This window comes from Acomys minous (genome assembly GCF_964271855.1).
Source record: "Acomys minous genome assembly, chromosome: 4".
Classification (NCBI taxonomy): domain Eukaryota; kingdom Metazoa; phylum Chordata; class Mammalia; order Rodentia; family Muridae; genus Acomys; species Acomys minous.
Genome location: NC_140486.1, coordinates 8,596,930 through 8,618,796, shown reverse-complemented (window position 1 = coordinate 8,618,796; position 21,867 = coordinate 8,596,930). Strand labels below are relative to the sequence as shown.

The 21,867-nt window shown below is 47.7% G+C and overlaps 1 protein-coding gene across 4 annotated transcripts in view; it reads right to left on the bottom strand.

Moving 5' to 3' along the window:
- Positions 1-20,128, bottom strand: part of KCNG2 (potassium voltage-gated channel modifier subfamily G member 2) — a 64,316-nt gene extending 44,188 nt beyond the window's left edge. Inside the window, exon 1 of one of the 4 annotated variants that reach the window (XM_084780666.1) lies at positions 19,944-20,128. The gene's annotated coding sequence lies outside the window, so the exon portion shown is untranslated. Of the gene's footprint in view, positions 1-19,132; positions 19,519-19,578; positions 19,836-19,857 lie in introns of those variants that run through there. The other 3 variants (XM_084780665.1, XM_084780667.1, XM_084780668.1) reach the window with 3 other exon arrangements.
- Positions 20,129-21,867: the final 1,739 nt, after the last annotated feature.

Sequence of the window (21,867 nt, the reverse complement as noted above, 5' to 3'; positions counted from 1 at the left end):
CAGCTACAATAAGCAGCCCTTCCCTCATAAAACAACAGATCTATGTGGCAGTAGGGTTGAAGTGGGTGTCAACAGAAGGCAAGCCCTTCAAATGCAGGCGCAGGGACTTCCTGGTTCTGTTTCAGAAACAGTCTACAGCTACCAGTGCCACTCTGAACATGCCTGGTCTTGTCTACTTCAGAAATATCAAATTTTCCTACCCAAGCACCCAGGAAGTAATCACAAAGAACTGACCAATTACAAAGACGCTCTGTATGTGACAAGGTTTTGATATAAAATGTTCTCCTAAACTCATATGCTGAAGGCTTTGTTCCCAATGTTCAGGTACACATGGGTACACAGATATACACATATATATGTACATAGACACAAAGACACACACACATACACACACACACACATGAATGTGTAGACACAAAGACATACACAGATATACATGCACACACATGCACACTTATTGACACAGACACATCCAAACATACAGGCACACAGAGACAGATATACACATATATACTCATATGGGTGTATATGCACACACAGATATGCACACAGACGGTCGCAAAGTATGCATACATATGCATGTGCAAACAAACACGTTCCCATGTGTATTTAGGCACCTCTGCATGCCTATATGCCTACAGATTTTAAGAATATTGTGTTCCAAAATAGCTGTAACTGTCAATTCTGTTCCAGCACATAGGAAGAGGAGTATAATTAGTGTATTTGTATGCAAATGTACTGTTAAGACCATTTCCCCCTCTGAAGCTGTTATTTACGTCAGCACTTTTGCTGTGGAGCCCAGAGAAGAGGGACGTAGGTCCAGCCCACGGAGCTCTCTGAGGAGCTGCACGGGGATAACATTGCATCCCTCCAGCTCCCCTGACCATCACTCCTTTTTGAGTCAGGGTCTCTCATTGAATCTGGAGCTCATTGGCTGCCTAGGCTGGGCTGGCCTTCTCTGTGGTGCTGGGGTTGCAGCTGTGTGCTGCTGTGGCTGGCTTTCTGTGGGTTCCAGGCAGCTGAACTCATCTCCTCGTGCTTGTATTGCAAACACTTCAGCAACGGAGACATCTAACCTTTTAACTACTATGGTTCCGAACTGATGATTTCTTTTCCAATTTTACCAAATAAATGGCTAACCTCGGACCCTTCACCACATGGAAGGCTCATAGTTAAGTTGGGGTATCTGCTGCGTCACTGTGAAGGTCACACTGTGCCATTGAGGGTAGCTATGTATCAGGGCCACTGCTGGCCTCTGGAAGCCCTGTCAGCTTGGTTTCCAGGATACTTTAGAGGGTTATGCCTAGTCCCCACACCTGGAGCCACTAACTTTTTCCTTAGAATATCAGCCTCCGTCACGTCATCATATGCTCAGAAAACCAATGCTTCTGGATTTTCTAATAGTGACACATCCCTTCCCTGTGCTCCTGTACCCCGAGACCACAGGCACTCCATCAGCTGGACTCCCTCCTGACAATACTTGGGCATCCAGAGGACAAAGCCTATGGAGCTGAAATGGACTCACAAGCCCAAGCCTTCCCTTAGAACTGGGTATTTTCTGCTGTCTTTCCATTGGTTCCAGCCAGGATGGTGTCCTGAAACAGCGTTTGGAAGCCAGAACAGGTCTCAAGGTGACATAACAGCAAGAGAGGACACCCGAGGAGACTTCAGTAGTACACAGCCTGGGCATGAGATTTCAGGCATTTTCACTTATTCCTTAGTTTTTCTCTGTTGCATTTTCCCCTTTAAGATTCTTTTGAACAAAAGATACAGGTAATTTTAGTAACTAGGAAAAGGAATGAAACGATTCCAATTTTAGGAGGGAAAAATATCATCTTACAGTTTTTTTTTTTTGCAGGAGAGTGTAGTCCTCGTGAAATGATAATGTATCATTTTCCTGTATCCTAAGCCTCATGGACATGCGGGGTAGGAAGGCCATGGACAGCCTGAGGTCGGCTGAGAGTCAGGGCTCATCGGTGACCCCTCCTGGGCCTGGTCCCTTCTTTTGCAGCTCTGGCCAGTAAAGATATTATCCATGCTGCAAGTTTTGAACCCACGGGACAGAAGAATAAAACATGCTATTGTGCACGCTCACCAGGGTCGGCCAGCCGAGTGTGAGCAATGCTCTGTGACTTGCCACTTACGATTATTTCCACAGATACCAAGAAAACCTTCTCCAAAGACTGCGTGAGTAGAGGGCCACAATGGATGAACTGTCAGCTGAATATAAAGCCACTTTCGTGTTTAATGGGGAAAAACAAAAGGCAGGAGCAAGTGAACGGATGCTACAGTGCTGGCTCCACTTGGCACTGCTTGAGAGGCACTGGGCAAGTCAGTGGCACAGGGTGGGCAGCGAGGAGGATAAATAAATACCTCTCTTTGCAGGTCAAACTATAAGTGAGTGCAGACCTCAAGAACCCAGGAGACATGCCTTGAATTAATAAAAGAATTTATTAAAATAGCTGGCTATAGAACCAACAAACAGAGGGCATGATGAAAAAAGAAAGAAAAGAAAAAAAAAGTCCACTTAAAATAGCAACAAAAACCCAGAAGAATAAGCTTCACGGGGCATGTGCATGGTTTTTACAAGAAAAGTTGACAGCACTCTGGAAACACGGAAGTGGACTAGCGTATAGCCCAGTGGTCAGGCACTTGCTTAGCATATGCGAGGCCCGGATTCAATCCACAGCATCAAAACAGTTAACTTGATCTCATGGAGAACAGTTCTCTGTTCTTGAATAAGACAGCTCAACATTGGGATACCCCTGACCACTGTGTGTGTGTGTGTGTGTGTGTGTGTTTCATGTTTGTGTACATATGCCTGAGGAGGATGTTGGCTATCCCAGTCTATAACTTTTTCACCTTATTCACTTGAGATGGGGCCTCACTGAGCCCGTTTGGTGTTCCCAACACAGTGACCATGGCCAGCTTTTGAGTGGGTACTGTGGACCCAAACTCAGCGTCACCCACTGAGCCAGTCCATGAGACTTTCCTTTTGGCATTAATTTATAAATTAAATCCAGTACCTTTCCCTAAAACAAAATAGGCTAACTTTGGATTAAGACAACTTAATATTAAAGTATGAGTGTGTGAGAGAAACCAGGACACTGAAGAAGCGCGGGGGGAAAAGGACCACAGAATTCCTGGTTACTGAGGGACAAAGGACCAAGACTCACGGAGAATGAGGGCAAAACAAGAACGTCAAGTCAGGGGATAGAAATGGCCCTCAAGGGTATGGGGGAAATGTCCATGCTCACCCCCAGTTAGACACATGCTAACTGGCACAGCACTGAGGAGCCCCTTGTCACCATGGGATGGCATCCCTCCAGCTGTGAGGTTACCGTGTGCCCAGCGCCCTGCAGGAAGTCTAGAAGTGCTCAGCCAATTCAACTCCAGGATTTAGCCCCAAAGAAACTTAAAATGCACACACAGGGCTCTTCACTGACAAAAAAAAAAAAGGTAGTGGTGGGGAGCAACTTTAGCTGGAAAGCAATAGAAAGGTCCCAATTCCTGGCAGAGGAAAGAGACTGGAGAAACCTGTGTCTCCACAGGCACACACTGCATCCACGGGAAGAGAGCCTGGCCATGCTGGAGCAAATCACAGGGAGTATTGCTAAGGGAGAAACCTCAGTGTAAAACCACACTGGGTGGACGTACAGACAGTAGCCAGGGCTGTAACACCACACACGCTGGTCTTGAGGCACAAGTGGGAGGAAATTTAGAACAGGATGCAGCAGGCATCTGTCTCTGCAGCCAGAGCTCAGACACTGTTCTCCATGCCACAGACAGAACCATATACACACGAACACACACAGCTACAAATAAGACAGAACCCATCAAGGCAAAATGGAGGGCCACAGGCAGTGTGGGCAGAACAGTACTCAGGTTACAGGGAAACGACCGTTTGAGACTGTGAGCCCAAAGACAAAAGGCTTCACCCAGTCAACAGGTCTCACGGGCTCCAAACTTTTTTTTTTTTAAAGAGTCAAGATCAGAAAAGATCTATACAGATCTGCAGAACCATTGCAGAAGGCAGGAGATCAAGCATAAACAGGAGATGTACAAGGTCCTGCAGAGTACTGTACAACATGGCGTCAGAGAGACAGGCAGCGATGGAGCGGGTCTAACTCCCAGAAGAGACACCAGCGCTGGAGGACACTGGCTTAGAAACCATTACAAATTCCTCAGCTCTTCTGCAGCTCTAACAATAGCTCAGATAAAAGTGTTTAAGATCTTGGGGTCCTGGAAGGAAAAGCATCCCTAGTTAGAATTTTTGTGTTAACTGAAGTCTTCCCATCCCAAACGCACATTTTGGGGCTTCCTCACAAGCAAGACCATTCTAGAACAGACCATCAAGATCTGAGAGAGTTTCATAGAAAGGGAAAAGGCTCATTCTAGTTCATACCGAGTCACAATGGCCTGTGGGTAGTCCACATATCTGGCCCGGAAGGACCACTCTGGAGCCCTTCCCACTTGCCAACGGGTCACAAAGACTGCGGTACCAGACACATTGATCAACGAAATATTACAAAGAGCCCAGATGCAGATCCTGGTGTCCATGGGCAGCAAACTTGGGAACAGGGTAGCTAGACAAGTCAGCAGAGTCCCCTCCACAGATGGTGCTGAGAAAGGGAACATCACAGACTGACACCACGTATGACGCTATGACGTAGGTGAACTAAACTACACCGCACAATTTCAGGAACAGGAACACTTGGAATAATTGAGGGTCATAATTTTTCATGTAACAATGTATATGTGTGGGGGTTCATGAAACATTTGACGATACCAAAAGGTTTCTAAATTCGTGATGGCAAACATTAACAACATCAAATATGTAACAAGTTCAAGTGATTCCTGGCATGGCTCATTTCTGGAGCACTGTGCAACTCTACTGCAGCCCTTGGCTCTGAACAGTCAGTGCACGCACCATGTGTGCTATTATGCTATGTAACTCCAATAAACACCGCCTAAACCCCCAGGCTCAGATTCAAGGCTGCTCTATGCTGTGAATTGCTGGGTTTTAAGTGTCTATACAATGCTTTGCACACTTACAGAAACATAATGGCTTAATCACTGAAAACACTTTTAATATATTCCTACCACTGTTCCTGAGCATGTTAGAACATCCTTGCACCATATTGAGTTAGAACGTTTAATTTAAAAAGTCAGTATTTGAGCTACTGACTTAAATTTCATTTAAAAAAATCATTAAATGAACTTTGGCTTGAGATTAGCACCAGGCTTCTGAACACGTCTGCCACTTTGTACTATATATTTACATTGAGTAGCATTCTCAACATTGTTGGTTATAAAAATCAAAGCCTTAGTCATCTCCGACAAGCATCGAAGATGCCCTGCAACCTACAGAATCCAATCTTCAGCCAAGATTTACTCTTTATGTAAAAATAAGCAATATATCTCTAGGTAGTATGAAAATTTGCCTTTGTCTTTAATTAATGGTGAAAATTAGATTATATGTGACAAAGGATCCTTTTAAAAATTCAGCATGATTATCAATACATGTCTGATCTCATGCCTACTGTGCCTGTGTGTGTGTGTGTGTATACATCTCCAGGGTCACATAAAATGTTTCTAGTGAAAAGATATCCCAAATGATAAAAAGCTTATGCCTTGAATTAGACCTGGCAATGTTATAAACATGGAAAGTATATTAGAATGTATGGTGTGTGTGTGTGTGTGTGTGTGTGTGTGTGTGTGTGTGTGTGTGTGGTAAGGTTTCTGTTGGGAGCAATAAAAATTTGGAACAGTGGTAATGGTTGTATGACATAATAAATGTAACTGGTGTCACTAAATTATACACCAAGATGGCTAGAAGCACATGCTGTCACACACACACACACACACACACACGAGAGGTGGGCTGTAAAGCTGCAGTCTTTACTGGCTGGTGCTGAGGCTCTATTCTGACAGCTTGTGGAGCAGGATCGGGCACCCTGGGGGTGGTGGTGGGTTGCCTGACAGAGGCTCAGGCCCAGGCCCATTGCCAGAGCCGAGTTCTGCCTCATGGGCCCTGCAGCACTTACCACAGAGGCACCTGACACTCCTCCATGCTGCACGGTATAATTAGGGCCCCAGTGGAACTCCTGCCCACGCCTTTGGGTAATTTGTGTGTGGGCTGCTTAGATGTTCAGGACTGGAAAACACACTTTCTGGAAGAAAAGCTGCTTCCTGTGGGGATGGGATTCCTAGCTTGTGTGCCTGCACCATGTTCCTCTGTCATCACTTGATACTTCTACAGCTGAAGGTGGTCTGAGGTGGGTGAATTAGACCCTTAGGGCCACAGCATGGAATCTCCTGGCCACTATACCACAGGCTAACCATCATCCTCCAGGCAGAAGCCAGATGCTTCTGTAGAGGGACCCCTTCCCTGAACATGTGTAAACTGTACTTCCTTCTCTGAAAAGCTGATCCTGTGGTGGTCCAGGGGACCACACAGGGTCCCTCTCGCCTCATTATACACCCAACTGGGTAAGGGGTGCAAGTGGTCTTGGTGGAAGTGAGCAGAGCCCCAGAGAAGGTGCTGGAAACTCAGGGGAGAACACAGAAGTCTGTGGTCCTGGGGAAGGCTCAGGCCCCCTCCGCCTGCTGCCTCATGCCTTTGAGGAAAGAACTAGAAAGAACACCTACTGGTGGCCTGAAGTCACCCTGTCCTGCACTGCTTTTAACTAGCAACAAGACATAGGGTGTTGGGTTAAGCATGGTGGGGTAAGTACAGAGGGTTCAGGATGAGGGAGATACTGACTGAGGCATGAGGCCTCACTCAGGCCTCAGAAACCCAAGATGGCAGGGAGTATGGAGGATGCCGAGCAAATGGCAGGATCACTGGTGACTCCTCGGCAGGGTGTGAGTGGTCTGGGAACAGCAAAGGAACAGTGTGCCACTGTATAACCACTTATGACAGGAGTGACAGCCTGTGACAGATATGCTGAGAGTGTGTAACAATAGTGTCATCAGTTTGTGACAACAGGAGTGGGTGACAACTGCGCTGCAGTGGGTGACACATGCTGTGACAACCAGGTGACAAAGATGCCTTTTAGCTACCTCCCTGAAAGTCTTCAGGCAGTTTCTCTGCTGGGGATACACCATGTGACCCCGAATGCATGGCCTGGTGTGGCTGGATCCTCATCGTCTTCCTACTGGCTCATATGCCATTAAGGCTGCTACAATAGGCACTGCAAGGGTCCTGTGGTCTTACAAAGGGTTCAGGCCCACAACCAAGTGTTTATAGGAACAACTTAGCATGACAGAGGAGAGAGAAGGGGGGAGGGAGAAAGGGAGGGGGGAAGGGGCAGGGAGGGAAGGGGCAGGAGAGGACCAGAGGGAAGGAGGGAGGGAGGGAGGGAGGGAGGGAGGGAGGGAAAGGGGGAGGGAGGGAGGGAGGGAGGGAGGGAGGGAGGGAGGGAGAGAGTAAACGACACATTACTCTCCTGCCTGTGTCTGCACGTGTATTAATTATCTATTAATTCAATTTGAAACAAGACCATTATCCATTTCTGGAAGAAAAACAGTGAGAGAATTATATAAGTGCTCAATACCACACCAACTTTGCTTGGAAAATTGATTCTGAAAGAATATTAATTTATAATCTCCAGGTGACGGGTACGGAGAACCAGGAATGAAGTGAGGCAGCCGCCTCAGGAGGTCCTCAGAGGGCGGGAGAGGAGAGGCAGGAAGGAGGCTGGAAGGGGTCACTCCATCACCCACGGATGGTGTCTGGCCTGCATGGAGCCTGTGCCCACAGTGGCCTCTGGGCCTCATGTCTGAGGTAAAGAAAGAGAAGGCCCAGACACATCTCTCCAGGGCCCTTCCTGACCAGACTTTGTAGAGCAACAAATGTGCAAACACTTTCTTCCCTTCAAAGTCCCTTCCCTGCTGGAGACCGCTTCCAAGGTAATTCTATTTGTGCAGAGCTCTTACTAAGCCTGTGTGTGGTACACAAACACACAAACTTTGTAAATTGCACTTTGCATGTTGAGAATCTCTACACCCACGACGGAGAGGGCCCAGCACCCTCAAGTCAGTTTTCACAAGGGTCACTTCTTAAAAACCCACAGAATGCTCTTAGCATTAGGGGGTGACAGGGCCACCAGCATGTTCCTATGCCCTCTACAGCCTTTCCCACCTCTCTCCCGCTGGCACCACCAGGGTAGCCCCACAGTTCAGCTATTCTGAGCTGTGAAAATGAAATCATGAGGTCTGATAACCGTGCGATCTGCTCTTCGCTCTGCCCAGGGGTCACATGAGGTATGCTCTCAGGAATCCGCTCTCTCGGAGCTGTGTTCCATCACAGAGAAGCACGCCTGCTTAACAATCACCTCTTCAGGAACATCTCAGTCATCGCCTGTTTGGGGCTACGAGGAAGGTTTTTGGCACTGTGGAAATATATGGCTAGGTTCTGTACGGGTGCTCCCTCTTTTGAAACTTTGAAAATGGTATGTGTGTGTGTATTTGTGTGTGTGCGCTTGTGCATGCCACAACATGCATGTGTAAGTCAGAGAGCAACATGCATGTGTAAGTCAGAGAGCAACCTGAGAATCCATTCTTTTCTTTCCCCATGTGGGTCCTGGAGAGGCAGCTCAGATCATCACCCTTGGCCGGAAGTGCCTTCGCCCACTGAACCGTCATGTTGGTCCTGTTTCTACTTGTTTAGGACAGCAGCTACAACACTAAGTCATATTTATAGTCTGGTGCTTATTTTTTTTCCCCCTAAAAACCACAGAATGGTTTTCCACAGAAGTCTTACTAGCCTGTGTGAGCAATGGTTCCCCTGCATCTTTGTCAGCGTTTGGTGTTGCCAGTAATTTTTACTGTTGCTTTTTTGATAGTCAGGACAGGCTACATCTCAGTGCGGTTTAATTTGCATATGCCTAAAGATTAATGATGTCAAATGCAGTTTCATGATTACTTATCACCCGGATGGTCTCCTGAGTGTCTGTTCTTATATTTTGCCTAGTTTTAATTGGAGTTCCTTGATAGATTGTTGATTCTTTATATTCTTGTTTTCTTTTTTTTCCTGGAATGTATTGTTTGCAAATATATCCTCCTAAAAGGTAATTGTAGTGTAGCTTTGATTCTGACACAGTACATGTATCAAGTTTGTCTTTGGGCCATAGCCTTGATTCAAATCTATTTTTTTTTTTTGTGCCTGTCTTAGATCAGAATGATTTTTTCCATCTTACATTTTACATATCTGTTGAGGTCTGTGGTCCAAATGTCAGAGGACTGAGGTTTAGGGTAAGGTGCACCCCAGCCCTTCACAGATGACCAGCTGCTCCAGGGCTTTTTACTGAGAGGGCCCATCGTTAAATTGCATTTGAAACAGCCAAAACGTCATCTGGGCATAATGAATGGGCTCTGTGTTCTTTTCCACTGACGCATGTGCCCCTCCAGGACACAATCAACACCTCTGTCTGGATAACGGTAGCTACAGAATAAGTACTACTGTAGCTGGGATGGCTTCAGACACCATTGCCCTTTGGGGGATTCTTTTGACTGGTTTTGAAGCTTGTACTTTCCCCTATGAATCTCAGAATGAGCTTAATATGCATATGTGGAGCTCCTTTAGGAAACATTATGGGATGTTCTTATAAGTTGTGTCAAACCTAGCCATAAGTCTGAGAGGCAACACCTGTGCCACAGTCTTCTTATCCATGAACATGGTATGACTTTGGATATCTTCCCTGTCGTAATAAGGACTGGACGCAGGGCCGTAAGCATGTTTTATACCCTTGCCTTCCATCCTAGACATCCGCTGGTATCCTAACCCGACATTTCTAACTTGCAGCATACAGATCGTGGGAGTCCCGTCCAACGGGCACCTTCTGTTTAACTTTGTTTAGAATGACTGTAGACGCCCCCTCAGCACATCCCCCTCGTGCTGAACACTAACTTGCGTGCTAGGTAAGGGCACAACCACGAGGCCACGACCCTGGACCAGACTCGTTTTAACTTTGATGTTAAAGATTAATGTTTCCATACAGAAGTTTGAGTTCTCTTTTGACCATATGTGCCGCAGGCTCGCTAAACGCACTCACCAGTCCTGGGAATTTGTGGTGATACATTTGCTGGAACTGTAGGTTCCTTGGAGCGATCGTGTCACCTACAAACACAGAGGGTAACACTCCTTCTTTGACGTGCATATTTATTATCTCTCCCACTGCTCTTCTTACTTCACTGACTAGCAGTGGTGTGAGGGGATGTCCTCACCTTCTTATCCTAAGACTTCAGTTGTCACTGTCAACTTTTCGTGGGTTTGCTTGTCCTCAACCTGGGGGTCTATGGACAGATTTGTGAGAACTTTCATTTTCACTAGGTGTTGTATTATAAATGCTCCTCTACATCAACTGTTGGCTCTCTGCTGGTGCGGTAGAATATATTAGTTGATTTTTAAATGTAAGCCAGCCAGCCTTGCACACCTGGATGAAATTTCACTTGCCTCTGGTACTCTATACATTGCTGAAATCAATTTTTCTATTATATTTTCAAATTTGACTCTTTAATTTTGAAAACCTTCTGTTTTCCCCAACATCTGAAATGACAGGGTTCATGCTTGGTTTTTTTTTTTTAATGGCACTCTCATACATATATGCAATGTACTTTGACCATGATTATTCAATATTCAAAAATAGTTTTCTAGTAGCTTCTTGAAGATTTCGAATCTGTAACTCACAGTGGGTATTTATCTGCAGTTTGCATTTTCTATGCTGCCTTCTCATGTGGCCACCAGGTAACTGTCACATCCCTTTTCTCCCAGCGTTTGGTAGAATTCTCCACTGGAAGCTTCCTGGGGGTTTCTTTTCCAGGAGTCTTAAGGACTTAATTCAAACTAGATGTAAATCACAGACTTTAACCCATTTCTATCTCTGCTGTGAGCATCCTGTGATGTTGTTTTCAAAGTGCTCTGGTTCCGTTGTAAATATTTTTGATTTGCTGTATTTTAATTTTTATTTAGTTATATATATAAAAAATTTTTTCCCTCTGAAGCCAAGGACAGCAGCTCATGTCTGTAAATTCAGTAGGATAAAACAAGAGGATAGTTTGGAGAACATCTTTGTCTACAAAGTGAGACCACTGTAAAAAAAAAATAGTTCCTTTGAATTTTTTCTGACCCACAATTACTTATAAATATGCTATTTCATAGGCATCATTTGTCATCCTGTGTCTGTGTTACCTCACTCAGTCTGTTTTCCAGCTCTAGCCATTTACCTGAGAATTTCATATTTTTTACAGCTGAATAAAATTCCACTGTGTATAGGTACCGTCAAGTCACTCATCAGCTGGTGGGTATCTAAGCTGTCTCCACATGATCTTATGAATAGAGCATAGAGCATCTATAAACACGTGCTTTGTAGTAGGAAATAATAGTCCTCACATGTATGTCCATGAGTATTATAGCTGGGTTATGTGGTCGACCTGTTGAAAGCTTTCTGAGGACCTGCCAGGCTGGTTTCCATAGCTTCCACACTAACTTGAATTCCCACCAACAATGCTTGAGAGTTCCCCGTTCTCCACACCCTCACCGGCATTTGCTGTCTCTAGTTTCCTTGATTGTAGCCATCCTAATTACACTCCCCTGACGGCTAAGGATGACAAACACTTTTTTAAATCATTTGAACCATTTGTATTTCTTCTTCTAAGAACTTCTGCTCAGCTCCATACCCTCCTTTTTAAATTGAGCTGCTTGATTTCTTGGTGTTTGATTCCTAAGTTTCTTGTGTATTGTAGATACTGATCCTCTGTTGGGTGGTTTAGCTATCAAATGTTTCTCTCCCACTCTGCCCCTTCAGGTGACTAACAGTATTGCTCACAGTACAAAAGTTCCCTAATTTAGAGAAATCCCTTTTTATAAAAAATATATTTTATTAATTTATTCATATTACATCTCAATTGTTATCCCATCCCTTGTATCCTCCCATTCCTCCCTCCCTCCCATTCTCCCCTTACTCCCCTCCTCTATGACTGTTACTGAGGGGGACCTCCTCCTCCCCCTGTATATGCTCATAGGATATCAAGTCTCTTCTTGGTAGCCTGCTATCCTTCCTCTGAGTGCCACTAGGCCTCCCCATCCAGGGGTCGTGGTCAAATATGGGGCAGCAGAGTTCGTGTGAAAGTCAGACCCCACTCTCCACTCAACTGTGGAGAATGTCCTGTCCATTGGCTAGATCTGGGTCGGGGTTCGAAGTTTACTGCATGTATTGTCCTTGGCTGGTGCCATAGTTTGAGCAGGACCCCTGGGCCCAGATCGGCTCATCATAATGTTCTTCTTGTAGATTTCTAGGGCCCTCTGGGTCCTTCTATTTCCCAATTCTCTGATGTTTCTTTCACCTAGAGTCCCAATAGGATGTCCTCCCCTCTGTCCCACTTTCCTGGTAAGTGAAGGCTTTCGTGGGACCTGCCCCTTGGGCTAGTGTCTAGATATAAGTGAGTATATACCATTTGAGTCTTTCTGCTTCTGGGTGAACTCACTCATTATGATCATTTCTAGTTCAATCCATTTGTCCACAAATTTCGGGAATTCCTTCTTTTTAATAGCTGAGTAGTATTCCATAGCGTAAATGTACCACAGTTTCTTTATCCACTCTTCTACTGAGGGACACTTAGGCTGTTTCCATGTTCTGGCTATTATGAATAAGGCTGTTTATTGGTGATTTTATTCCCTGTTCATACCTAAGCCTATATGTTGCGTTGTACTCTTTACTTGTTTTCTAGACACTTCAGAGTTCTGGTTCTAACTGAGATCTTTGATCCATTTGGAATTGATTTGTGTGCAAGGCAAGACAGATTTCTTTCTTCTCCATGTACTTGCCCAGTTTTCCCAACACCATTTGGTAATGATGCTGTCTTTTGTTCAATGCATGTTTTTGTCATCGTTGTCAAAACTCAAATAGGCTGCAGGGACTTGTAGCTGAGTCCTCAATTGCATTCCATCAATCCATGTGTCTGTTTTGTGCTAGTACCACGTTTTTTTTTTATTACTACGGCTTTGTAGTATAACTTGAAATTGGGCATGGTGCATTTTTATTGTTCAGGATTTTTTTTCTACCTGGGGTTATTTGTGCTTCCATATGAAATTTAAGAGTTGCACTAGAATTCTGATGGGAATAGCATTCAATCTATAGATTGCTTTTTTTTTTATAAGGATAGTCATTTTCACACTATTGCTAAAGGTACTACATATAGTTTCCGCAAGACATGGAGAATCCTGTTGTCCTGACCAGAAGCCTGTTCCCTGCTCCATCTTTTATCTCTAAGGTTACTTCTAAATTCTTCTTCTTTTTTAAAAACTCAGATTAAATAGATTTAAAACAAAGAAGGCATGAAAGGAGAAAGAGAACTATTTGGGACGAGGAAAGAGACGGGGTAATTGGGAGCCAAGAATATGATTCAAGTGAATTATATATGTATGCAAATGACATAATAAAATCCATTTTGTACACTTACTATTCGCTAACAAAACTAAACACAGACTCCCTTCAGATAGATGGAACATCCTGCCATATTTGACTGGTCTCCTTAAACCTCAGAGTCATATGGATGGGAGGCGGGTAAACTTTCACAAAGGAAGCTTCTGGAAACATACAGCAACTGTGCATCTGGTTAAGTTCTGGACCTGGTGAGCCCACTTGTGTTTCCACTATTTTCAATAGTATTTTAAGCAGGCATGAGGATCTGCATCAGGAAGAAAGGGCTGATGTGGGCTCTGGATGCCCCTTGGTATCATCCGTTTCTCTTCCATAGAGAAACATCCCAATCTCAGGATCTGATGGCATCTTAGTACAATGATGTGCAGAGACAAGAGTGATTTCCTAGTGTTGTGTGTGCAAATATTACACAGCCAACCCTGGGGCCAACCTGTGCAGGAGACCTCTGTACCTAGGGGGCACCTAACCCCCAAGATCTCCCCAGTTCTGAGGGCCTGAGGTGAGGGCAGAGGTTTAAGACTTTACTCATATTCACACAAAATCACGGAGGACGGAGTCCATCCCTGCTGGGATCCCGAGGCCCTGCACATGTCCTGGCTACGTGAGGATGAGAGGGAAGAAAATGGTAGAAACATTCCACTTATTAATTTTGTTGTTCTAGCCCTGAGCCAAGGCACATTGTTGAAAACAAACTTCCCTGAGCTGAAAAAATAAAAGAAAGGAACATGTTTTTCTTCTTATTAATTTGCCAGGAGAGATGTGCATACCTGGCCTCTGTGCCAGCCTGCAGAGAACCACAGCGCAGTCTAAAGGCTATTCCCTCGAGACAGAGCAAGACGCTGTTCTGTCACTAAATTAGCGCTCAGAGGAAGACGCAGCCAGTGCTCTGCGGCTCCCTCCTGGCAAGGATTCCGTCTACCTGCACTTTTCTTAAAAGCATCAGGGGCTGACAGGGTGGATAAAGTGTTTGCTGTGAAAGCCTAAGGACCTGAGTGGGGATCCTAGCACCATGTGAAATGGAGGAGTGTGCCTGTAGCCCCAACCGTGGCTAGAAGAAGGCTGCAGACAAACAAATCATAGGGGTTTGCTGGCCAGTCGGTCTAGCCAAAACAACCACCACCACCACCATATGTTGAAGGAAGACACTTGATGTCACCTTCTGGCCTTCATCTCCCTCAACAAGAAACCTGCACATATCCCCCTGCCCCCCGCCCCCGCATTCACAACTGCATCAGTTTAAGGGGAGACAGGGTCTCTGAGGCCTGGCTACAGTTAAATGAGTGTCTGAGAGTTCCAAAATTATCCCACTAAAGGGCTGCAGAAGAAAGCAAGGTCATGCCCAGGCCTCAGAAAAGGCTCACAAGAGCATCCCTGTTGATGTGTAGTGAACACTACATGTCTCCCCACCTCCTGAGCCCTGATTGCCTGGAGACACAATAGCACTGTCCAGGAACACAGTGTGTGTTTCACATTGTGAGCTCCGTGGGCAGAATGGCTCCTACTGGCTTTCAACATGAGACCAACTGATGCCACCAAGCAGGAGGGAGAGCTATAGGAGGGACACCCTCCATCTGACCTGATGCAACCGTGAAGACGTGGGATGCAGGCATCTGCCAGAGACAGGATGATTCGATCACCTTATTTTTATTTTGGATGTAGTTTAATTCATTCGGGAGTTCAGGCCCCCATAATGCTAATGTATTAAGGAGGTAGATGGTTAATACAATTGTGTCCTTAGGGGTGGAGCCTTTAGAGGGGTAACTGGATTGCACAGAGTCATGGGGTGGAACCTGTGATTGGATCCTGGTGGGTTCATAAGAGATAAAATACTGAGGTTTGATTGTGAAATTGTGCAATGTCCCCCAAAGGTTCACTTGGTCCCCAGCTGCTGGTGCTCTGGGGAAAGGAAACAGTGGCATTTTAGGAGCTAGAGCCTTGCTGGAGTGAGTCATTGGGGGCGGGCTTTCAGACTGTATAGCCTGGCCCCACTTCTTGTTTGCACACTGCTTCCTGAGTATGGTTACAATGTGACCAGCCAATATCTTACCACCATTCCTTCCCTTCTTGCTGCCATGTCTTCCTCGCTGTGACTGACTATGTCCCCCTGGAACTGTGAGCCAAAATGAGCCATCAGTTCCAAAAGCATGAGCCAAGAAATCATCTAGTGCTTATCAAGTGGCCTACCTCAGACATCTTATAATAGCTGTCCCTGTAACAGATAACTAACACTTCTGCTATATTCTGTTATCACACTATCCTGGAGAGATCCTGGTGAACTTCACGTAGCTCTGACTGGCTGCCTCCTCTTCCTGAGGCCTTCACATCAGCCTCTACGCACTACCTGTTATTGCTGCACCCACCGGGCATGTGTGGGAGAGCATGTCTATGTGTGTGCATGTGTGAGTGCCCATTCGTGTGAAAGCCTAGGTTTTAGTGGTTGAGGAATTTCCCCAAGTCTAACACATTGATCCCAGCACAGGACCCAGCTCACAGTAAACGCTCAGGAGCATTGACTAACTGACCTTAACTTTGGTCACCAGTACACACATGACAGTGCTGTAGTGAAGCCACGGAGCACTGAAGCATCCGCTAGGGTACTGAAAGATGCAAAGCAAGAGACAGCCACACTAGTGCAGAAAGTGATCTGGGGAGAAGCTCATGCTACAACAATGACAAAGAAAATAGATGGCAGAGAGACATAAAGACCACCACAGAAAAACAGGTGACAGAGAGAGGAGGCGATGAATGAGAAGGGCCACCAAGGGTACCAAGTTCAGTGACATCTAACAACCCATCAGCAACAGAAGCATGTCTGTTAACACGGGTGGACGCCATGACCAGCACTATCTAAGCAGAGCAGTGAACAACAGACTCTGTCTCAAACACGGAGGAAGGTGAGGAGGGGTATGCAAGGTTGTTCTCTGACCTCTACACCCATGCTCTGGCACACTTAGGTCTACACACACACACACACACACACACACACACACACACACGAAGTCTCATGCTCCATATTCAGAATCCATGTCTCCTGATCCCACTTCCACTACCAAACTAGAGCCCCCCAGGGAAGGGCCTGAGAGATACAGCAGCCAAGTGGTATGTATGTCAGGATGTCTGACGGACCCTCTGATCCATCCTCACTTGGGACGTAGAGCAATATGTGACAACACAGTGGGCACAGAAACCCAAGAAGCCCACCCGCTAGAGGAAGTTCCCTGAGCAGGGAGAACAGAGCACAAGTGGATCCCACAGCCCTCCCCACTGCAGCCAAGCCGGGACAAAAATAAATCTGCCTCCTAGAGATGGAATTCAGCTAAAACTGCCCCCGTATTCACATCAGCCAGACAGTTTGGAGGCCCAGAGGAGCCTCTGAATTCTAGCCTTTGATTTCAAGGCACCACTTAGGTTGAGGCGGACATCTAAACACCACCACTTAAATGTCTAAGGAGGTTAAGAATATACAGGAAAGTCACATAGCCTGCATCCTGCCTTCCTCACTGGAGCCCGGGTCCTGGGGTGCTACCTAGGTGGCAGAAACTGGGGTGCTTAGAGGAAGAAGTGCTAAACCAAGAGGTTCCACGTCTCATCAGAGAAAGAGTAGGCTCATCAGAGAAAGAGAGAGAGAGAGAGAGAGAGAGAGAGAGAGAGAGAGAGAGAGAGAGAAAGAGAGAGAAACAGAGATGTAGCTGTGCCCAAGGCCCAAGAGCCACCGGAGCCTTTGCTGGTGAGTCTTTTACCTCCCAGCTTCCCTCTCTCAGGGGAAGGAAGTTTTCTGCACCCATTCACCTTCTTATTTGTCTTTTTCTAAATTCATGATGAAATTAAAATGTTGTGTTATTTCTAATGGAATGCGGTTTGGGGTTTTACTTTATGAACAAATCTCCCCGAAGCTAGAGCACAGAGATGTCACTTGGTGCAGCCTTCTCTGGTCTACATGAGCATGGCAGACTGCTCCTCATCTGTGGACACCGAACTGCAGGTTTGCGGAACCTGTGTCCTCAGAGGACTGCCACCACCGGCTAGACGGTGTACAGCTGCTTCCCAAGGCTCTTCCTCGGCTTGCTCTCATGAACTGACCTGTTTAGGAAAGCGAGGAAGAAGACCCCTGAAGCCTTATCCTATCTGCCACAGCCCAAGCTCCTCCAACTCAGTGAGATGCCTGCATGGTAAAGGATGGTCCCTCCCTGCCCTGACTGAGCCTTCTGGAAAAAGGAACCTCTGGTTCAGATCCGGCCGCCTTTGGCACCCACGCACTCAGTGCCACACATCTGCTCCCCTCCCCTCCAGTCTGCCCCCACACATCTGCATAGGGCTTCTGAGCCAATAGCACCTCCCACTCCAGGCACCCTTGGCTCACCCTGCCCTCTGGGTACCAGGTGAGACACACTTCGTTCAGAAAAGCAGCCCAGAACTAGGCATAAAAGAGGACCCCAAGCCTCATCATATCTGCCTCAGCCCATCCCCCTCCACGTCAGAGAAGCTTAGGACCTGCACTTCCCAGGGCCAACCCCAACATTTTATCATTTCCTACCAACCTATGTTTTACAGGGCCTACTAATTACGGCACACACACCTGTAATTATGATAATGCCGCTCCCTGCTATACACTAGGTAGAAACTCTTAATTATAACTCAAACAATTAATCAACCAGCACACACTTTCTGAGCATCTGGCCCACGCAGGGCTCTGCGAGGCATTGGGAGAGGAAAACTACACAGTTCCATTCTGAACCAACTGGGAACTCACTCCCTCCACCCTCTTTCCTTACCTCCACAAACACCCAACTTTTAAAAATTCATGGCAACTTCAAGGCCCATGCGGGGTGGGGGTCAGGGGGCGGGAGCAACTCAAAATGGAATATATAAACTGACTTTGGAGAGCTGCCATCAGTCTCCCCCCAAAAGAGACCCAGAAACAACAGCCCTATCTGGACAGCACTGCATGTGCCTGTGTTCCGTGTACGGTACAGAGAACAGGGATGTTCAGGCAAGCGGGATTCACCCCTACATGTGCCACAGCACCCTCAGGATTCATAGTGTAAGAGAACGCAGCAATCCCCCTGACAACCTACTCAAGACAGCCAAAGACCAGTGAAAGTCCCACACGGCCCAAGAGAGAAGGGAGGACTGGACCGAGGGTGAGCGAGGGAGGACAGCCATTGCCTCTGGGCTTGTGGTGCCCTCCAGACATCGGTAGAAATGAAAACCACCGCCGAAGGCAAATCCCTGCCAGTGTGGGTTTACTTAACTGACCCAAGGGCATGGCCATAATGTGGTCCACTACTTAGCCACTCCCAGAGTTCCAGACTGGATCAAAATCCATTATTCACAGTATGCCCTCGCTCCAAATGCTAGCCTGGCCTTTTTAAGCCATGAGCAAAGGAGGGGACCAAAGAGGCCAGAGGCTGTGAGGGGTTACTTCTAGGATCTCCAGGGATCAAGAACAAGGCTGAATCTGAGCTCATCTCTGGGGTGCAAGAGCAGGAGAATGTGGGTTTGACCAGAAGGGTCCAGAGGATGGCACGTGATTCTAAGCCTTCCTGGCGGGGCAGTGCTTCAAGAATCAGAACACTTGGAACCAAGGGGCCTCCAAACTCCGAAACCATTCGATGCCAAATACGCCTGGAGTGCACCAAGAATCGCGAGGCTGGACAATCGTCTAGGGCTCATGGGAGCCAGCTCACCTTTCTGCACACGCCGGCCCAGGCTCAGACCCCCTTAGCGCCCAACACTCCTCACTCGCAGGCGCCACTGTCCTGACCAGACGTTGCTGTCCGAGCCGTGGAGGACAGAGAGTTTGCAGAATTCAGAGCGCGTTGAGCGGGGATCCGCACCTGATCCACCGGAGCCCTGGTACGTTAGAGAAGGCACTGTGGCAGGACAGCCGTGCGTGCGTGCAAAGCGCGTGTGCTCGCGGCTGCGGGAGTAAAAGGTGGGTGGGGGGCGTTCACTTCACCACCTCGGACCAGAAAGAGAACCAGAGCCGCGGACTCGCCCCAGTCACCTCTCTCATGAAGCCGGTGCGCACAGCCTTCAAGCCCGGTCCAGTCCGGAAGAGCCCTGGCAGCTTCCCGGGGACCCTGGACCCCGCCACCGGATGCGGACCTCCTTTGCCCTCCTCTCTCCTTACCCGGACTCCAGTAGAACCGACGCGGGCAGACGGGGCGGCAGCAAGACCCAGCCTCCAGCGGCCGCCTGAACCTCTTTAAAAGCGGACTACGCGGCCGAGCCTGATCCTCCGGCGGCCCCATTCCGCTTGCCCCGGCCCAGCCCGACCCCTCGAGCGCCCCTCCGTGGGCTTTAGCACCCGCAGCGCGACCAGCCACCCAAACCGAGCTGCGTTCCCGCATGTGGCCACCCGCGGACAGGTGTCCACGCTCCGCTCAGACCCCGATCTCGCTGCACAGACCTCTTTGGCAGCTACGCTCCTGTCCCCGAACGGTCCCTGGGACGCTTGGAGCCGACTCTGGTCACACACTGTGAATTCAACTTTACCTCCTGCCCCGGCTCCCGGCTGCTTGCTCCGCGTGCCCGGAGTGGCTCCTCGGGGCGGAGCGCAGCGTCCCCAGAGCCCACAGCTCAGAGTCCGGCACCGCCCCGTAAGCCGCCCCCGGGCCGCCCAGGCCAGCGCGTCCGGGCTACGGTAGCGCGGCGCCCCCTCGTGCCCAGCGGGTCCCAGGGTGAGACCCTTCCCCCCACCCCCCCACCCCCCCCACCCCGCTCTAGGCTGACCCCTCTGGACGATGTGTAGGACCATGGAGGGGCAAAGGCATGCGCTTCCGCACCCAGACCCTCAAACACATAAGCTTGTACATTCGCATTCACTCGCACTCAGAAAAACACACATAGCTACACAGGCACACACACATGGACTCACATGCTCCACCCAAACACACCTGAGGATACTCATACAATCGTACAAGCACATACACATGGTTTATGCATAAGCACTTGCACACACAGGAGCTAACAGGGCACACACACACACACACACGGACACACAACCAGACCAAGTGGCCTAAGGACTACACTCAGGAGCTTACAACACACACACACACACACACACACACACACACACACACTCAGACACATTGTTATACACACATTCACTCTTACACTATGTAAGGAACTCACTCGCCTGAATTCATACTCCATGCCGTTTTAGATTCATAAACTAACACCATGCCCCAAGGAAAGGAAACAATCTATTCCAAACTCCAGAGACATTGGAAGGACGGGGTGTAGGTTTCCAGTCTATGGACAACTGTGGGATCTGGAGACACCAGCCAAGCAGGAGGTGTGTGCTTTATGCTATGACAGGGCCCTTTTATGGATCTGGTGACAGGAGGCCTCTTGTGGCCACTGTGTCACTGTTTGCCTAGAGATGAAAATGTTCTTTTCCAGATTCTGTCCTGCCTGGAGGAGAGGTGTTTTCTCCTTGGAAACCATTCATTGGATTTAGAGGCAGGAACCCAGGCAGTACTATTCCTGGAAGGCCACCATGTCCCTTCCACAGGAAATGACTGCTTCTGAGGCCTGTGCCCTTTGAGGCAGTTCCATTTGTCAACACAATCTGTCTCTGGGGGCAGATGTTCCTGGCCAGCCCTCTGGATGGTTGGCGACAGAGGCAGAGCAAGCTGGGGATGCCTTTGATGCAATGATCAGCAGATTGATAAGCAAGGCAGCTCTCAGGAAGCTCTCAGCCTGTGCCCAGCTGCTCACGTTCTCACGGGTGGAGAGCGATCCAGGTGATTCCTGGGCCTCGGAGTCTCTGGCGCTGCACTGTTCTTGTGAGGAAATGGGCAGGTCCAGCTGCACCATAGCCACCCTTCTAGACCCTCGCCTTGTGCCAAGTCTCCAGGTCACAGTGTGCGCTCCCTGGAACCAGCCTGTCTCCCTCACTTCTGCAGACTCTGTGCCTCCGTGTATTCAGCCAAAGCATCGCTGTCCTTACCCAGGACTCAGCATATTTGCAGATGACCCTGGCTTTGCTCAACCCTAGTCTCCAAGTGTCCGAATCTCATCTGTGCACTTGTTGGAATTCATTTCCCTTGTCCTCTGCAATCTTCAGTTTTTTTGATTCTTTAAAATGTAGGTTACAATTAGCTCCTATTAAGTTTCATCTCGTCCATTTTTACTTTCCTGCCAGATGCTTTAGAATCTGTTAGTGGCTGAAGCCACTCTGTCCCATTATCTCCCTCAACCACTACAACATTGACTGGTTATGGTGGCTCCTCCTTAGGATGTGTTTTTCTTTCAAAAGTGTGTGTGTGTGTGTGTGTGTGTGTGTGTGTGTGTGTGTGTGTGCACGCTGCACTCTTCTCCAGTGAAGTTTGCATTTCTGACAAACACTAACATTTGTGGGCCTGGGTGTCATAGTGGCCGCAGTGCTGACCCCCTCTTGGCTACTCCAGTATTT